General features: G+C 35.2%; 1 protein-coding gene across 17 annotated transcripts in view; it reads left to right on the top strand.

The window, feature by feature from the left end:
• The window catches only part of LOC137488526 (uncharacterized), a 250,769-nt gene extending 235,496 nt beyond the window's left edge, over positions 1-15,273 (top strand). For 4 of the 17 annotated variants that reach the window (XR_015516865.1, XR_015516864.1, XR_015516897.1 and 1 more), the window contains 3 exons: positions 6,796-6,907; positions 7,029-7,096; positions 11,493-13,189. The gene's annotated coding sequence lies outside the window, so the exon portion shown is untranslated. The other 13 variants (XR_015516891.1, XM_087295865.1, XM_087295864.1 and 10 more) reach the window with 8 other exon arrangements.
• The last annotated feature ends 813 nt before the right edge of the window (positions 15,274-16,086 follow it).

Raw genomic sequence — 16,086 nt, 5'->3', positions numbered from 1 at the left:
TTTTATGGCATATCTGTTTTCTATGTCGGAGCAGTCACTGGTGTCTGTCCACAGCAAATAGAAAACAATGTAAAGAGGTGGCGTGCTGTGGTGGCGCTTATCTTTAGGTGTGCAAAAGGCTTGAGAAGGCTGTTTGCCAGATGTTTGTGAAACTGTTCTTCTCTCCCGGCTTGTTTATGGGTACAGTTGTATTTAAGGGTGTTACGCCCCGTGTGGCTCGGAGGATGAAAAAGGGCTTAACATAATTATGACAACCCAATATTTTAAGAATTCCTCTGAGATGTTAACTGCTATGAATCAACACAGACAACGACGTTGCAAAAAAACTGGTTCGCTTTATTACAATAAAGATAAAGAAGTGAATATTTAAATCACCCAAAGAATATTTACAAATATGTACAATAAAACAAAATGCAAATGCAAAAAGTAAACAAAAATACCTGATGGAGGGAAGGAGAATAAGCGGTGCCAAATCAAAGAAAATAACAAATTAAACACCCGCTAACTAATCCCTCCCCCAACTCTAAATAACTAAAGAGAAATATGTAAATAAGATTATGTATATGTTAATACATAAAAGCAATGCGACACATTTACAGCCCTGTCAGTGCGGGGATCTTAGAGTGCTCAAACACTAAAACATCACTCAGCCGTTGCAAACTTATGTTTGCCCTCAAATAAAGTAAAAAAAAAAAAAAACTAAGACAATATTCTATTGATTTTTTGTCACGTCATATATCATGTTGGACTTTTCTTGTCATTGTACTTTATGAAGTCATTAGTCTTTTTTGTTTTTTTGTAATATAGCTTATAAATGCATATGTTACTATGCCATTCCCACATCCTTCACTTTGATCAACAAGAGTGAGAGCAAGGATTTTTCATTGCAGTGACATCTGTTTGAAAGACAAGTCTGAAGATATGTTTTTCCCAGCAAAAAGTTGCTAGGCAACATATGTATAGGCATGCATATTTAAAGAGATTGAAAAGTAAAATGGAATGTCAACATAGGCTCATACTAAAAAAAATGTAGCCCTATATACATTTTTGGAGATCGCGAATTATGTAGCCAGATTATTGTTTTTTGAATGCTTTTTGTCTTTAAAATGAATGCTACAGGGCTGCATGAGATCGTTCCTTTTCATGCCACCAGCTGACCTCTTACCTCCGTGTGGACGGATTTTTTGCTGTTACTAGTTTGTCCAGTGGCTTGTCCAGTGGCATGAGGATTTGAGATGCAGAGTTGACTGTGACAACGGTGTTCGTGTCTGACAGAAATTGTTCCAGAAAGCAGGAAAGACAAAAACAAAAGCCAAAAAATAAAGTAAACAAGTAAAGACCAGGATGGTTCATTCCACTCTGGCGACCCCTGATTGATAAAGGGTCTAAGCTGAAAAAAGAAAATGAATGAATGAATGAATGAATGAAATAAAAGGGTGAGAATGGGGTAAAATCTGAAAAAAAAGTAGTAAAAACCAGGTGGCTGCAAGTGTTTTTCTTTTTTCATTTTCTGGATTGATTTTGAAAACACTGTCGGTTGGGTTTATAGAAGGGGGTGGGTGGGTTAATCGGTCAGTTGGTCAGTCAGTCAGACAACAGCGGCTTCTAGTGGATTACGTGAGATGTTCAGGCATGAATGGCAATCACGGGAGAATATTGAGATCTCAAAAAGCAGCCTCTGGCGAATTCGTAATAAAATAAACACTGCAAAAAAACTAGCTCCTTGGACATATTTGGCCATTGCCAGAATTGTACATAGTGCTACATAATGAACCTGAGCTGTGAAATGCTCGCGGTTGATTTGACTTTTAAGGTTATTTATGGCAGAAATTTGCAGAAGTATTTTGTGTTTATTATTACAAAAAATAACAATGTTGAAATTAAATATACAGACATTAAGGAAAAGTCTATAGTTATATGGGGTTTATTTTAACAAATGTAGTAAAATGCATTTTTTTTTTATGGTAAAAATGATTGTGTCTGTAGTTTTAAAATAATCCTTTCTTCACTTCATTATACTGTTGATTAGTTTACAAATATAATACAAGTAAGGACAATTAATTCCTGGATTCCTGGAAAATCTTGGTGCTGTGTTAACTATTTAGGATCTGACTGCAATACCACACCACACAAGTGTAACTGTTTTTATCAAGCAATTCGTACTGCTATGTTTGGTCTGTTATTACAGATCGTTTGATAAACAGTTGAAGTCAGAATTATTAGCCCCCTTTGATTTTTTTTTCTTTTTTCAATTATTTCTCTAAATAATGTTTAACAGAGCAAGAACATTTTCACAGTATGTCTAATAATATTTTTTTTCTTTTGGAGAAAGTCTTAGTTGTTTTATTTCTGCTAGAATAAAAGCATTTTTAATAATAAAAAAACCTTTTAAGCTATATATTATTTTCAATAGTCTACAGAACAAACCATCATTATGCAAAAACTTGCCTAATTACCCTATTCTGCCTTGTTAACCTAATTTACCTAGAATTGTCTAGAAAAGTGTATAGAAGTGTCTTGAAAACTATCTAGTAAATATTATGTACTGTCATCATGGCAAAGATTAAATAGATCAGTTATTAGAGATGAGTTATTAAAACTATTATGTTAAGAAAGATGTTGAAAATCTTCTATCCGTTAGGGGGGGGGGGGGGTGTGAAGGTAAATAGGGGGGCTAATAATTCTCACTTTAACTGTATATTAAGTATGTATGTGTTTTTAATGTAAATTACAGCAGTATTTGTCTAAGAAGGATGTAAACTGTCTAAGATAAATCCTTTTGAAATTTAATTAAAGAAGAAAAGAAAAGAAGTGGAAAAAGTGATTAGTCAATAATAGCAGTATGTAATTACTTCCAAGTCTACAGTCTGGCATGCCTTTTAAAAATGTGTATTCTGAAGAGGGAGTTTAAAACAGGATTAAAAAAAAAAAAAAAATATATATATATATATATATATATATATATATATATATATTGGTAAACAACATTGGTAACATCTTAACATCATAATTAAACCTCAGTAAACAATACAAAAAGGCAGTTTTAATTACAGAGTACAGGTCAAAGTAAGGTTGCAGTAAATGGTGACTCATTTGGATCTGTTTGTGCATGTTCGTGTGTTTCGAAATGTATACGTTTTTCACACTATCACTATCTCTATGTCAATATTCATCAAATTGGAATAAGCATGTTATTTTGGCAGCTTATTCTAAACTTCAGCTGAAGTTATTCTTAGAACTTCTGGCAAATGGACATTTCTATATCCAGTAGCTGATGTTGCGATCCAAGTAAAAAAAAAAAAAACGAGAATAATTATACGTTTAGTGAAGTGTTATTCTTCGCAGCTAAACTGTATAAAATTCTTTAAAGCTCGTCTTGTGTTTCTGTTATTTTTGGGTTGAAACTTCTGTGGGTCATTTATGTGGTGTGTGAATCAGTTCATTCATCCAAAGGTATGTTAAAACACATTTCACACATACTGACAGTAACTTGAATGCACCTTTTTTATGATGGGCATGTTTTTAATTTCTCAATTCTAAAGTATTATTGAAAAAAGGCTACAATGAGACCCTCGTGAATGTTTCAAGGCCATTGATTTCCTTAAAATATCAGATAATTTGAGCTTTTTTATGGCAGTGCGAAGTTAGACTGTAATTTACTCTTTTAAAAATTAATCAGTATATAGAAATAATATATAGAAATTTGCCAGTAGGACAAATACAAAAATATATAATTTGGGGTGTTAAATGTCATGTAAGACACTTAAAAAGCCTTTTTACATAATAATAATAATAATAATAATAATAATAATAATAATAATAACAGCGATAATAATAATAAAAAAGTCATCTCGTGTGACTCTTCACTCTTCAAGCACACACTCATATTAATTAATTCAAATAATTCATGATATATTTGTTAAAATAATAGTAGTTGTTGTAGTAGTAAATGATATAGGGAAACATAAATATAAAGTGTTTAATATATAACAAGTAGGGCAACTTTTGTTTTTTTTTTTTTCCTTTCCTGTCATCAACTCTTTAATGGAAATGGAAAACAAGTTCAAGTTTATGCTCAGCATAATTAAGTACACCCCATTTTTAAAAGGAAAATTTTTATCTATTTCTCGGTGATCATAGGCAATGTATTTTGGTGTATTTAAACAAAACAGATTCATTAAACAGATATATTCACAGGGTATATGCAGGAATCCTAAAGGTAATTTCAATTCCTTTTTAAGATTTTAAAAGACCTTCTCAGAATGTTTTAAGACCGCATCCCTACTTCAAATTCTAATCAGTATCAAACCTTTAACTTAATAAACAGTTATAGTTAAATAAATTAATGGTGCACAACCATGCAACAGAAGTCAGATAAGCTCGAAAGAAACTAAGCTTCCAAGAATAAATCATGCGGTTGTTTTTTAGCAACAGGTTTTAGCCACTGTTTCAACTCATTTTTCTCCACCCAGGAGTACGCAAACTTACATGTTCTCCTTTTGTCATCAGATTGGGTGACATCACTCAGAGGATCTCGGCCGGACATGCCCTGGCACCAAACCAATGACATGGACTGAGCTCGCCATTTTTAATATTAAGAGGAAAATAAATATATTTATCCTTTTTGGAGTCAAACACTTTGGACAACACTTGAACAAAATTTAAGACCTCTTAAAACACGATTAAGACTTCTTAATATCTTTTGAGGGCCTTCATTTTCTCATCATTGATTTATCAACTTTTAATACTTTTTAGGACCCGCGGACACCCTGTTTTATTAAAATAATATTTTTGTCACCAAACATATTTAGAAAGATACTACAATTAAATTAAAGCACAATATCACAAAAAATTACAACCTACAAAATTTCAACTAAATTTTACAATTGTGTTGCTTCTCTTGATTTTACCACTTTTTTTTTAATTTAATATTTTTCTATTACATATAGATTTGGGTATACTAGTTTTTGGACAGTTATTGTGTTTGATAAGCTCCAGCTTTGGCTTCAGTACTGACTAATCTAATGTGCATGCACAAACATAATATTGTACAGCTTCCAATAAAAATATGAAGAGAGATTTGTGAGAAGTGTACTTATATATGCTGAGCACTGTGTTTCCGAGCACTGTATTGCCAACCAATAGTAGAAGTTTTTCACCATTAATGATGCAGGAATGACCCTTAACTGCCATTTTGGTGAAGTTTGGCAGACACTCCTAGAAAAAAAAAAGCACACACACACACAAAAAAACATAACAATAAGAGGTTTCCAACTTTCTCCACCATATACTGTTTTCATGGCAGCTCATTTCATGGTTGTGATTGGCTCGTGTTTGTAGCCCAGGGGTACAAAGCATACCTTCTCTGTTCCTGTCTATCTCAAGCTCATCCAAGCCATCTGACAGATCTTCTCTTTCCTCTCTAAAGCACCTCCAGGCATAGCAAGAGGAACGAGGCTCCCTTTGATAAGGGTGATCAAGACTGGCTTTCCCCTGCCGACAGGTTTCACCAACATGAGAGATGCGGGGGAGTGATGGGGGATCCTGCACCCATTACCCACAAGGCCGCTCGTCTGATGGGACACAATCTGAAGAGATCGAGGGCTCGTTCTGGCCAGCGAGAGGCAGGGGGTTGGGAGCTGAATGAGGCAGGAGCCAAGGGGGGGAACAGTGAGGATGAAAGGTATCAGGCATAAAAGAGGGGAAGATGAGTAAAAAGCAGCGTATAAAAGAACAAAAGTAAAGAGTGATGTAGAGGAGATGGGGAGCACCCTAGCTGAAAAGCTGTCATGAGTGCAGACGAACAGGAGAGACGGCTCTCACTCGCCCCATTATGTGCCGTACAGTAGAGAAGAGCAAATTAGAATGGCATCTTGGGAAACATCACAAAGCATAAGCGCTGTACTGTGCTGCCCGTAACATGTATAGACGTTGATTTGTACTGTATGGGAAGAAAGGAAAGACTGGAGGAAAAAATCAGGCCCCCAATTGCAGCTTTGAAATATCAGCCTCATAAAATGGCCAGTCAGACAATTCTTTCATTAACCGCTCTGAGAAATTGTGTTTCTGAAAGCACAAACCTTAGACATACAATATAACAGCACTTTGCTTCTTCTCTTTCTCTCTGTTGTGATGGAAGCTGAAGGGTTCTGGATTAAGGCTGGTATATTGTAAAGGTTATAAGCTTGATATCTAGTACAAATTAGAGCTATAAACTAGATCAGCGGTCCTCAACTGGATTTGCTGAAAGACTCAGATTGTATGTTTTGGGCCCGCACAGGGCCAGCATTTTTATTGTAAAAAAATATTTAAAAAGTATTGTTGTAGTACAGCTGAGATTATAATTAAAGAAATATTCATAAACACTTGATTGTTTTTTATTAATATTATTATTAAGGCTTCATAATTTGAAATATTTTTGCAATAGTTGTGGGAATACCTGCTTAAAGGTGCCATAGAATTAACACAAGCTCATTCTGATTATGTACCCCATATACATTTCTGGAGAGAGCAAAACATGTCCCAGGAGCTACGTTTTTTCTGCAAACGTCGCAAGTGCCCTTTAGGCCCGCTGTTCTCGTTTAAATCTACCAGAGGCCACTGTCGACTGACTGACTGCCCAACCGACCGACCGAGTGACAAGCGTCCGCCCACTTTCCTAAATCCAACCACAGTGTTTTGAAAACAGCTCTCATGGCAGCCTGATTTTTACCACGCTTTCTGATTTTACCACATTCTCACCCTGTTATTTACTTGTTTATTTTGTTTTTTGTTTTTGTCTTACCTGTTTTCTAGAACCATTTTCACTGGACTTGAACCCCTTTGTCATGGTCAACTCCGCTCTGCGTCTCACCTTTGCCAAGCCACCGGACAAACTGGTAACAGCTGAAAAGCCGTCCATACAGAGGTAAGTGGTCAGCTACTGGCCAGTATAACACCATTCTTTTTCACGTTTACCAGCTGTTTGCTTACATCTGTATGGACGGTTTTGCCACTGTTATCAGTTTGTTTGCTATGTATGTCAGCAGACTTGAGATGCAGAACAGAGATGATAATGATGACAAGAAGTCTGGCGAAGAACAGTTCCAGGAAGCAGGTAAAACAAAAACAGAAGCCAAAAAAAAAAAAAAAAAACAAGTAAATAACGTTGAGAAAAAATCTGAAAATGTGCTAAAAATCAGGCAAGGACTTATCCTTTTCTTGATTGCTTTTTAAAACTGTCAGTTGGGTTTAGGGAAGTGGGTGGACGGGTCAATCGGGTCTTTTGAAAACACTATTGGTTGGGTTAAAGGAAGGAGGAGGCTGAGTCAGTCGTCAGTAAATCAGTCAGTCAAGAGCAGCCTCTGGTGGATTTACACAAGAACAGCAGGCATGAATGGCACTCGTGAGAGAAATTTTAGATCTCAAAAAGTGTGCACAGTGGTCTCTGGTGGATGCGCAAAAACCAAAAAAAAATGAATGAATGAATGAATGAATGAATGAATGAATAACTTTGTATCGCAGCTGTATCCCTTCTAGCAACAACCGCAGGAGAGATTCAAGCTTCTGGATTAGGTAAGCAAATGTTTATCTGGGAGAGCAATAAAGAAAATATTTTAGCAACATAAACAGATAAATTCTGATTTATAACGAGTGCTGCACACCTCTGTCTGTGCCTCAATACGCGGTCAGATTTTATATTAATGAATTGATAATGTATATTCTGAACGTTCTAATCACACCAGTGTGATCGTACACTTCATAGACCGCCCAAGACAGATCACACCGGTGTGATTGTATGCGTGAAAGGGTTAATATAAGATTATATATAAAAAGAAATTGTTATAATCTCACTAAGAAATGTTGTGGTCAATTAAACACAGCCTGGGGTGTGCATAATAATCTGTGTGCTGTTCCAAGTGGCTTGTTTTTCACCAGGGTTGTACACTCATAGTTTTTACATCAAATAAGGAAACAATAGTGTAGAGTAGTGCGGCTCTTATAATTCAATTATGCCTAGATACATCTCAGTTTTCATTATATGGTGTCTAATATAATGTAATAAAACAGAGCTTTACAAAATACCAAGGAACATCAATGAATGTAGCATGAAAAAAATATTTATGAAGGTTATGGCAGTCAAAAATTGGTAAGAAGCGTCCTTGCCCTTTGAATGACTTCAGCACATTCAGGATGTCACAACAGGACATTGCTAGTCTCTCACAATGCTCTGCTGTGATCTATCTTCACTCTTCTTCCAGTCTCTTCCACAGGTCAGTGACTGTAGTGTATTCAGCTTCAAGACAATGATCTACCTATATAAAAATTATAAAGTATTGTTTTGTTTTTTTTCTCAGATTCAAAGTGTCTAAGCACTAAGCACTCTTTCACTTTCAATATATTATCATAATCCCAAACTTTTAATTTTACCTGTATAGCTTTTTTTTTTTACTCTCAAAGTGCCAGTAGCTATTTACTTGCATTAAAAAAAAATCACCAATGTGCAATGTTCTTTAATGTACAACTGAAGAACAACCCCCTACACCTTTAATTTCACAAGAAGGAATAAATTGCCTGACAAATCTCAAGGAAAGAGCTAATTAAAACATAATCATGCAAGAACAGTACTGAGATGTTACTAAATCTATTTATATACATGTTTATGTTCTACGGTTTGACTATCAGTTGCATTTTATTCCCTGCCATCATTATTTTATTTTTTTACTCTGCTGTCCATGACCCACTAGTTGAGAAGAGGTAAACTAGAGAATTAAGAAGATGCCCTGTCAACGCTGGATGCCCTTAAGCATGGCTCTTAACCTCAAGTTGATCCACCGGGACTGACCTCGCAATTAGTCTACCTCCAGTTACCGAGGGTAAAACACATCTACTTAGTAACCAAGGCAACTTTCCTTTCTTAACAACTGTACATATTGTGCTCTGTAAAAAAAAAATGTTTGTGTGCATGCATTGCATTCTTATTGAGGGCATTCAAAGGTTTGTAATGTAATGACCAGAAAAAAAGCCTGAAATAGAAAAGTGTGCAGAAAAGCAGTGCTTTTACATGACTCGTTAAACTTGTTTCCAGGCGCTGTCTTGTTTTTCTATTATTCCCTGATTTACAATTTGCCCTTATGCCTCTTGACTATGGAAGGATATTTCAGCTCAAATGATTTTCACACAGTGGCACATCAAGCGAGTTATTCCTGGCGATTCTGAAGCAATCAGTCTTGCCTGATTGTACCATCATTCCAATGTGAGTTCATGTCTTCCTCTTTGACATGTTTGGCTGTCCTCGGGCTGAAAAGCCAGCGATAAGCCTGTGTTTCGGTGCTCTATGTGATCCCAGGGGTAATGTTTGGCCAATGTTCTGTCACTGTTTTCTGCAATTTTATCTGATACGCCATGAACACTGTCCAATTTCCACTCTCTCTGAGATTTGTGTGCCATTTAGTGACACGTTCACCAAGGTAAGATATGTCCCAATTTACTGCTAATGTGCCACGCGTATAGGGCATCTTGTCATGTGCGATGTAAAGTTATAGATTATTCTCTCTATAGGTCTGAGAATGGGATGTTTGGGGAAAAAAATAGTTGGCCTGTTATGGTTGAATTTATAATATACTGTAAATGGGAGGCTATTTTGTAGTTCCTCACCAAAAACAACTATCTTTTGCCCTTTTCTTTTGCTTGAGTGAGAAATAGACAGCAGTGCCTGTTGTTTTATGTAATTCCATTTCTTAATACATGCACTCATTCCTTCCTTCATTCATTCATTCATTTTCATTTTGGCTTAGTCTTATTATTAATCAGGAGTCGCCACAGCAGAATGACCCGCCAACTTATCCAGCAAATGTTTTATGCAGCGGAAGCCCTTTCAGCCACAACCCAACACTGGGAAGCACCCATACATTCCTGATTTCATACACATACGCTACAGCCAATTTAACTTATTAAATTCACCTACACCTAGCGTATGTCTTTGGACTGTGGGGGAAACCAAAGCACCCAGAGGAAAAAAAGGCAAACAAGGGGAGAACATGCAAACTCCATACAGAAATGGCAACTGACCGAGCAGGGGCTTGAACCAGTGACCTTCTTCCTTCTTGCTGTGTGGCAATCGTTCTACCCGCTGCGCCACTGTGATGCCGCATTCATTCATACGCTGTAAAAAATGTAATGACAAAAAAATCAATAACAAAAAATTTGTTAATCAGGTTTCAGATTTTTTTTAAGTTATATAAAGTCAAACTTTTTTTGTTGTTGTTGTTGAAACAAATTAACTTTTCTAGTCATCTCAGTTTACATCAATCAAACTGATTAAAAAGTGGTTCATCATTCTTTTTTCTAAACACACTATAGCCCCTTTCACACATACAGACCTTTCCTGAAAACTACCTGCAATTTTTCCAGAAAGATCTGTATGCGTAAACAGGGGCTTTTTGAAAATACCGCTAAATTCTTACTTCCAATTTTCTGGAAAGAGAAGTTGTAACATTACCAGTAATTTGCCAGAATGCTGCTCTGTGTGAACACAGAAAGAAAATTGCCAGAATAACAACATGACATGAGACGTCTAATCTAGCCAGTCAGAACATTCAGACGCATTCACATCCATGCTGATTATGAAAATAAAAGCCTTTGAATACTTTTCCAGACACATTTAGCTGCTTGATAATGTTTCTATATTCCTTTTTAATGCCAACTGTGTCAAAAAAAAATACTGATAAAATGCTTATAAACCGCTGTTTACCGTCAAACTCTGCTTCAGTTGCTTGACGCTCATGTACGCTTGATGCTCTGGTAAGCGCCAACACACATATTATGTACTCCTCTACATGCGAAACTGTTCCTCCATATGATTTCATCAAAGTTGTTCACTCTACTTATCCATCCACAGAATTTGTAATGTACTAAAATGTGTAAACAAACAGTTAGCCATGGTTAGCGCTCCTGCCTCTGGATGTCTCTGGGACAATGCAGCTGCATGAATGCTAAAGCTTTAAATAAAAGTGAAACCATCAACAAAAGCCGACCCCTTCAATGTTTACAAATACAAGCGCAGCCATTTAGAGGCCATTTCTGGTTGATGATGTCAGAATTTACCGGTATTGTGGAATGGATGTGTGAATGGTCTTTTCTGGAAAGATTCTGGAACGTCCTTGCCTGTGTGAACAGCACTTTTTTAAAGTGAAGTCCAGTGAAGTCGTTTACTGTGTGAAAGATGATCTACTTTTAATACTTTAATTATTTCCCATGGAAGGACATGAAAGCCAGAGATGCGTGTATAATAACAGTTTATTGTAAAGGATAGCAGGAATGTAAACAAAGCTCAGTGGTGGTCTATTGCAAGATAGATATGAACTGTAAAAAAAAAAAAAAAAAAAAAGCAAACAAAGTTGAACTTAAACTTTTAAGGCAACAAACTTCACTTGATTTAGGTTGAGTAAACTCAAAAATGTCCTGAAGCTTGTTCCCTCAAAACTTATTTATTTTTATTTATTTTTTTACAGTGTGAATGACCAGATGAATTGGAATAGACCGGAGGAGATATGGTAGGCCAGGCACAAAACGAACTCAGGTAATCAACTACAGCCAGAGGAGGTACCAGGACCAGGTAACCACACTAATGAGAGACGCAGACACTGGAGATCATAGGAGATGAGAGAGGTAAATAAACTTAAAACAGTACCTGACCCTAACCATGAGGATAAGGAGTGTAGTCCATCTTGTAGTGCTGGTATTTATAGGGCTGAGGCGAAGACTGGTGCTGATGTGCAGGTGTGGGGCTAATCAGAATTCGAGTGACTGTGATTGTGGTGACTGTGAAGCTGCGGTGACACTAGAGTTTGAGTGTGCGAAATTCTGTCGTACGTCGCTGCAAAAAGGAACGGGATTAAACAAGCTTATTAGACATTTTTAAAAGTGAGCGATTGGTCCATATTTTAAATTTCTGTCCAGAGAGGTCATGTTTTGATCCTCGATTGGTCTCACGCAGTCAAGTGATGCGATTTCGCAGGTCAGAGTTCACCAAGCTTTACTTTGCACTGCAGCAACCTGCGAAACTTAACGCATGACCCTTCGTTTCCGGTCTGACGTATTCCCGTGCGTATGAATGGAAGTCTATGGGAGGAAAAGCCCAATGTGACCGCAGCTTAAATGGGAAGAAACTGGCCTGGCTGTGACAGTTTTAACATACAGCTTAATTTAAATGAACGCATCTCTGCTTAATAAAGTGTTCATTAAAAAAGTCAATCGATCAAAATCATATTGATCTCAAACTTTAAACGGTTAATAAAACAAAGCATTTCTTGTCATCAGTCTTCTAACTCTTCTGAAAATAATCATACCACTTATAGTAGGTGGAAGTTTTCCAAACAGAACATTTTTATTTGTAGTTACACATTGTTGAAAAATTTCAACAACTTCAAGGTCAAAAGTTCTCAGTCCGTATGATCATCATGCACTCTTTGACCTTGTCTGAGGCGGGACAGGCCGGAGGGGCCAGTGGTGCTCCCCGGTGTGCTCTTTAATTAAAGGCCACCATTAACAGGATTACTCACTGTAGGTACCTAGCATCCCCCTCTCACACCGTATGGGCCTTATCTGGTTCAGCTGCAAAGGTCCACCTGAACACAGCATCCTCAGTCATGCGTGGACAGAATACCAGATCTGCTGATAGAGAGAGAGAAAGATGCTGATCTTTGGATAATCAAGCAGATTAAAAAAACAAAGAGAGATGAAAAAATATTCACGAAACATTTTATCTTATAACTAAGGGTTTTCCTAAATATCCATATGTACAGTTTAAGTCAGAATTATCAGCCCTCCTAAATTATAAGCCCCCCTGTATATTTTTTTCCACAATTTCTGTTTAACAAAGATTTTTTTCAACACATTTCTAAAAAAAATTGTTTTAATAATTAATTTATTTTATCCTTACCATAATGAGTTTATAATATTTTAGTCGATCTTTTTCAAGATACTAGTATTCAGCTTAAAGTGCAACTTAAAGGCACAACTAGGTTAATTAGACAATTTAGGGTAATTAGGCAAATCATTATATAGCGATGTTTGTTTTGCAGACAATTGAGAAAAAAAACTAAAGGGGGCTAATACAAAAAAGACTTTCTCCAGAAAGAAAGAAAATATTATAGAAAATACTGCAAAACATTATTTGCTCTGTTAAACATAATTTGTGAAATATTTGAAAGAAAAAAAAAATCACAGGAGGGCTAACAATTTTGACTTAAATGTTTTTTTTTATTGTAAAACTCATTTAGAAAGATGCTGAGACAAGCTTTTACTAAGGAATAGAGAGACGTTTTAAGCTAAGATCCGCACCTGGAGTCATACAGTAGCTTAGTCACCACCTCTCTTCAATGTGGGGCAGATCATTTAGTGTTATTGCACCCAAACTCTGGAACTCTCTACTGCTCACTCCTTTCTGCTAATAATATATCAGAATTCAAATCTTTACTTAAAACTCACTTATTTTCAAAATGCTTCACTTCTGATCTGACTAACTGACCACTTTATCTGATCCACCTGCACTCTGCTCTTTTGTCTCTTCGGTCGTGTTTTTGAATTTCCAGTTGGTCATATTTGACTTCCTGTATGTTTGTGTATCTAATGCTGTCTCTGCATTTATCTGCTTGTACTATCTGCTTTTGTTGCATTCTTTGTAAAGTGTCCTTGAGCTCTGAAAAGGCGCCATATAAATAAAATGTATTATTATTATTATTAGTGAATGGTATAAAATGGACCCTTTTCACAAGACTGTTATGATGCATTTTATGGTAATCTTAAATCCTTGAAAGTTTTTAATATTTATATGTTTTTTGATGTATGAACATTTAGATGCATTTATGAATTTATTACATCATCTTTGCGTCAAATTACGATAAACATTAACCCTCTACCGTATGACGTTGTCATATGGCCACATGATATTTCTGTTTCCCTGCCACTGTTCTTTAAAACCAACATTAAATTTTTTTGTTGGAAAGAGAAGACCTTAGTTCAGCCAGTGATGTATGGAGCCAGATCATTCTCAAAAATAAGTGCACATTTACACAATCCAATTCATAAATTCAATATGTGTGAATTCACAAGTAAAAATCATAAATATTTCCCCAAATTAATTCAGTGTGTACATTTATGAATTGGGTTTTAAATTTACAAATTGTGTGCTGCGTATTTATGAATTAATTTTGTATATTTATGAAATGAATTTGTGTATTTACAAACTGGATTTGCATATTTATGGATTGTGTTTTAAATTAGAAATTTGATTTGCTTATTGAAATTCTGTTTTAAATTAGAAATTGGACTTGCATATATTTAAATTCTGTATTGAATTAGAAATTGGATTCGTTAACAAATTATTTGTGTTTTGAATTTACGAATTATGTTTTAAATTTACAAATCGGATTTGCATGTTTATCTGTGTTTTGAATTCATGAATTGGATTTGTGTATTTACAAATTTTCCTTTGAATTTACGAATTGTGTTTTGAATTTATGTATCAGATTTGCATATGTATGGACTGTTTAAAATTTACGAATTTGATTTGCATATTTGTCTGTTTTGAATTTATAAATTGGATATGCATATTTATTAACTGTTTTGAATTCGCAAATTAGATTTGCATATTTATGAAATGTGTTTTGAATTCATGAATTGGATTTGCATATTTATGAATTGTGTGTTGAATTTACAAATTTGATTTGCATATTTATCATGTGTTTTGAATTTACAAATTGGATTTGTATATTTATGAGTTGTGTTTTCTATTTATGAATTGGATTCGTGTACTTCCGAATTATGTTTTGAATATCCAAATTGTGTTTTGAGTTTACATGTCTGATTTGCATATTTATGAATTGTTTTTCATTTAAAAACAGATTTGCATATTTATGAACTATTTTGAATTTACCAATTTCATTTGCATATTTATGAAATGTGTTTTGAATTCACAAATTTGATTTGCATATTTATGTGTTGTGTTTTGAATTTATGAATTGGATTTGTATATTTTCAAATTGTGTTTTGACCTTACAATGCGTAAATATACAAATCAAATTCGTAAGTTCAAAACACAACTCAAAAATATACAAATCCAATTCATGTTTTGAATTTATGAATTGGATTTGTGTATTTACCAATTTTTTTTGTAAATGTACTGTTTTTGGGTCTGATCTGGCTCTATAGTAATGTACTTTGATTAATCACATGATGTGTCTATCTGTAGTTGCTGAATTCAAATGAAAGCGTCAATAAAAACAAAGGACCAACTCATGTAGATCCACTATTAAATGTTGTTGCCATATGGCAACATATCACAAAGTACCTTTAAAAAAAATCCCCAATATTTTTACAGCACTTCTAGTTAAGCCATTCTGAGAAAAGAAAAGCAGTCAAATATGTATTTTAATTGATCAGTCATAATGCATGCACTAGAGGCATCTTCCACGCTTTTAAATAAAAAAAAATGTTCGCTTTGCATTTGGTTTAAGGACATGGTGCGACCGTTGCACTTCTCATCAAGTGTGTGACCTCCTTAAGTGTCACTAATTAAAGAAGTATATGTTCAGCTAATTGTCACGTAAGAGACATGTGCATATCATAAACAATTAGCGGATATGCAAATAAACAGCCTTTTAATTAACAAAGTAATCATGGCTGATTGAAAGACATGCAAATGTAAAAGAGAATCAAACTGGACACAAAACAGCTGTTACTTCTTGGTTAAGGTCTACAACAGTCATAATACTTTAATGATTATAATTTTTAAAAGCTCATAATTATGAAATGTTTCCAAAATGTTATGTTTCGAGTCAGATTGCTGGGATAGTTTTTTATTTGGTCATAGTGACTAAAGAATAGTTTCAGTTCTGAAAGGCATTGTGAAATACTTGTAGAGCAAAAATTTAGAACTGACACACCCATTATTTTTTAAAAGATTTTTTCTGAACTTGGAATTTATGAGCCTAAAAATATTTTGTGAATATAGGCCCTGGAGTGACGGTGTGCATTGGAAAAAGTCAGAGAAGAATGAGTGGAGAGTAGACAGAGAAGGTCGGAGGAGAGACTGAGGGAGGGAGG

This window comes from Danio rerio, chromosome 19 (assembly GCF_052040795.2).
Source record: "Danio rerio strain M-AB ecotype USA chromosome 19, GRCz13ab, whole genome shotgun sequence".
In the NCBI taxonomy this organism is placed as follows: Eukaryota; Metazoa; Chordata; class Actinopteri; order Cypriniformes; family Danionidae; genus Danio; species Danio rerio.
The sequence above is the reverse complement of the archived record's forward strand: the minus strand, read 5'-3'. Positions and strand labels throughout refer to the sequence as shown.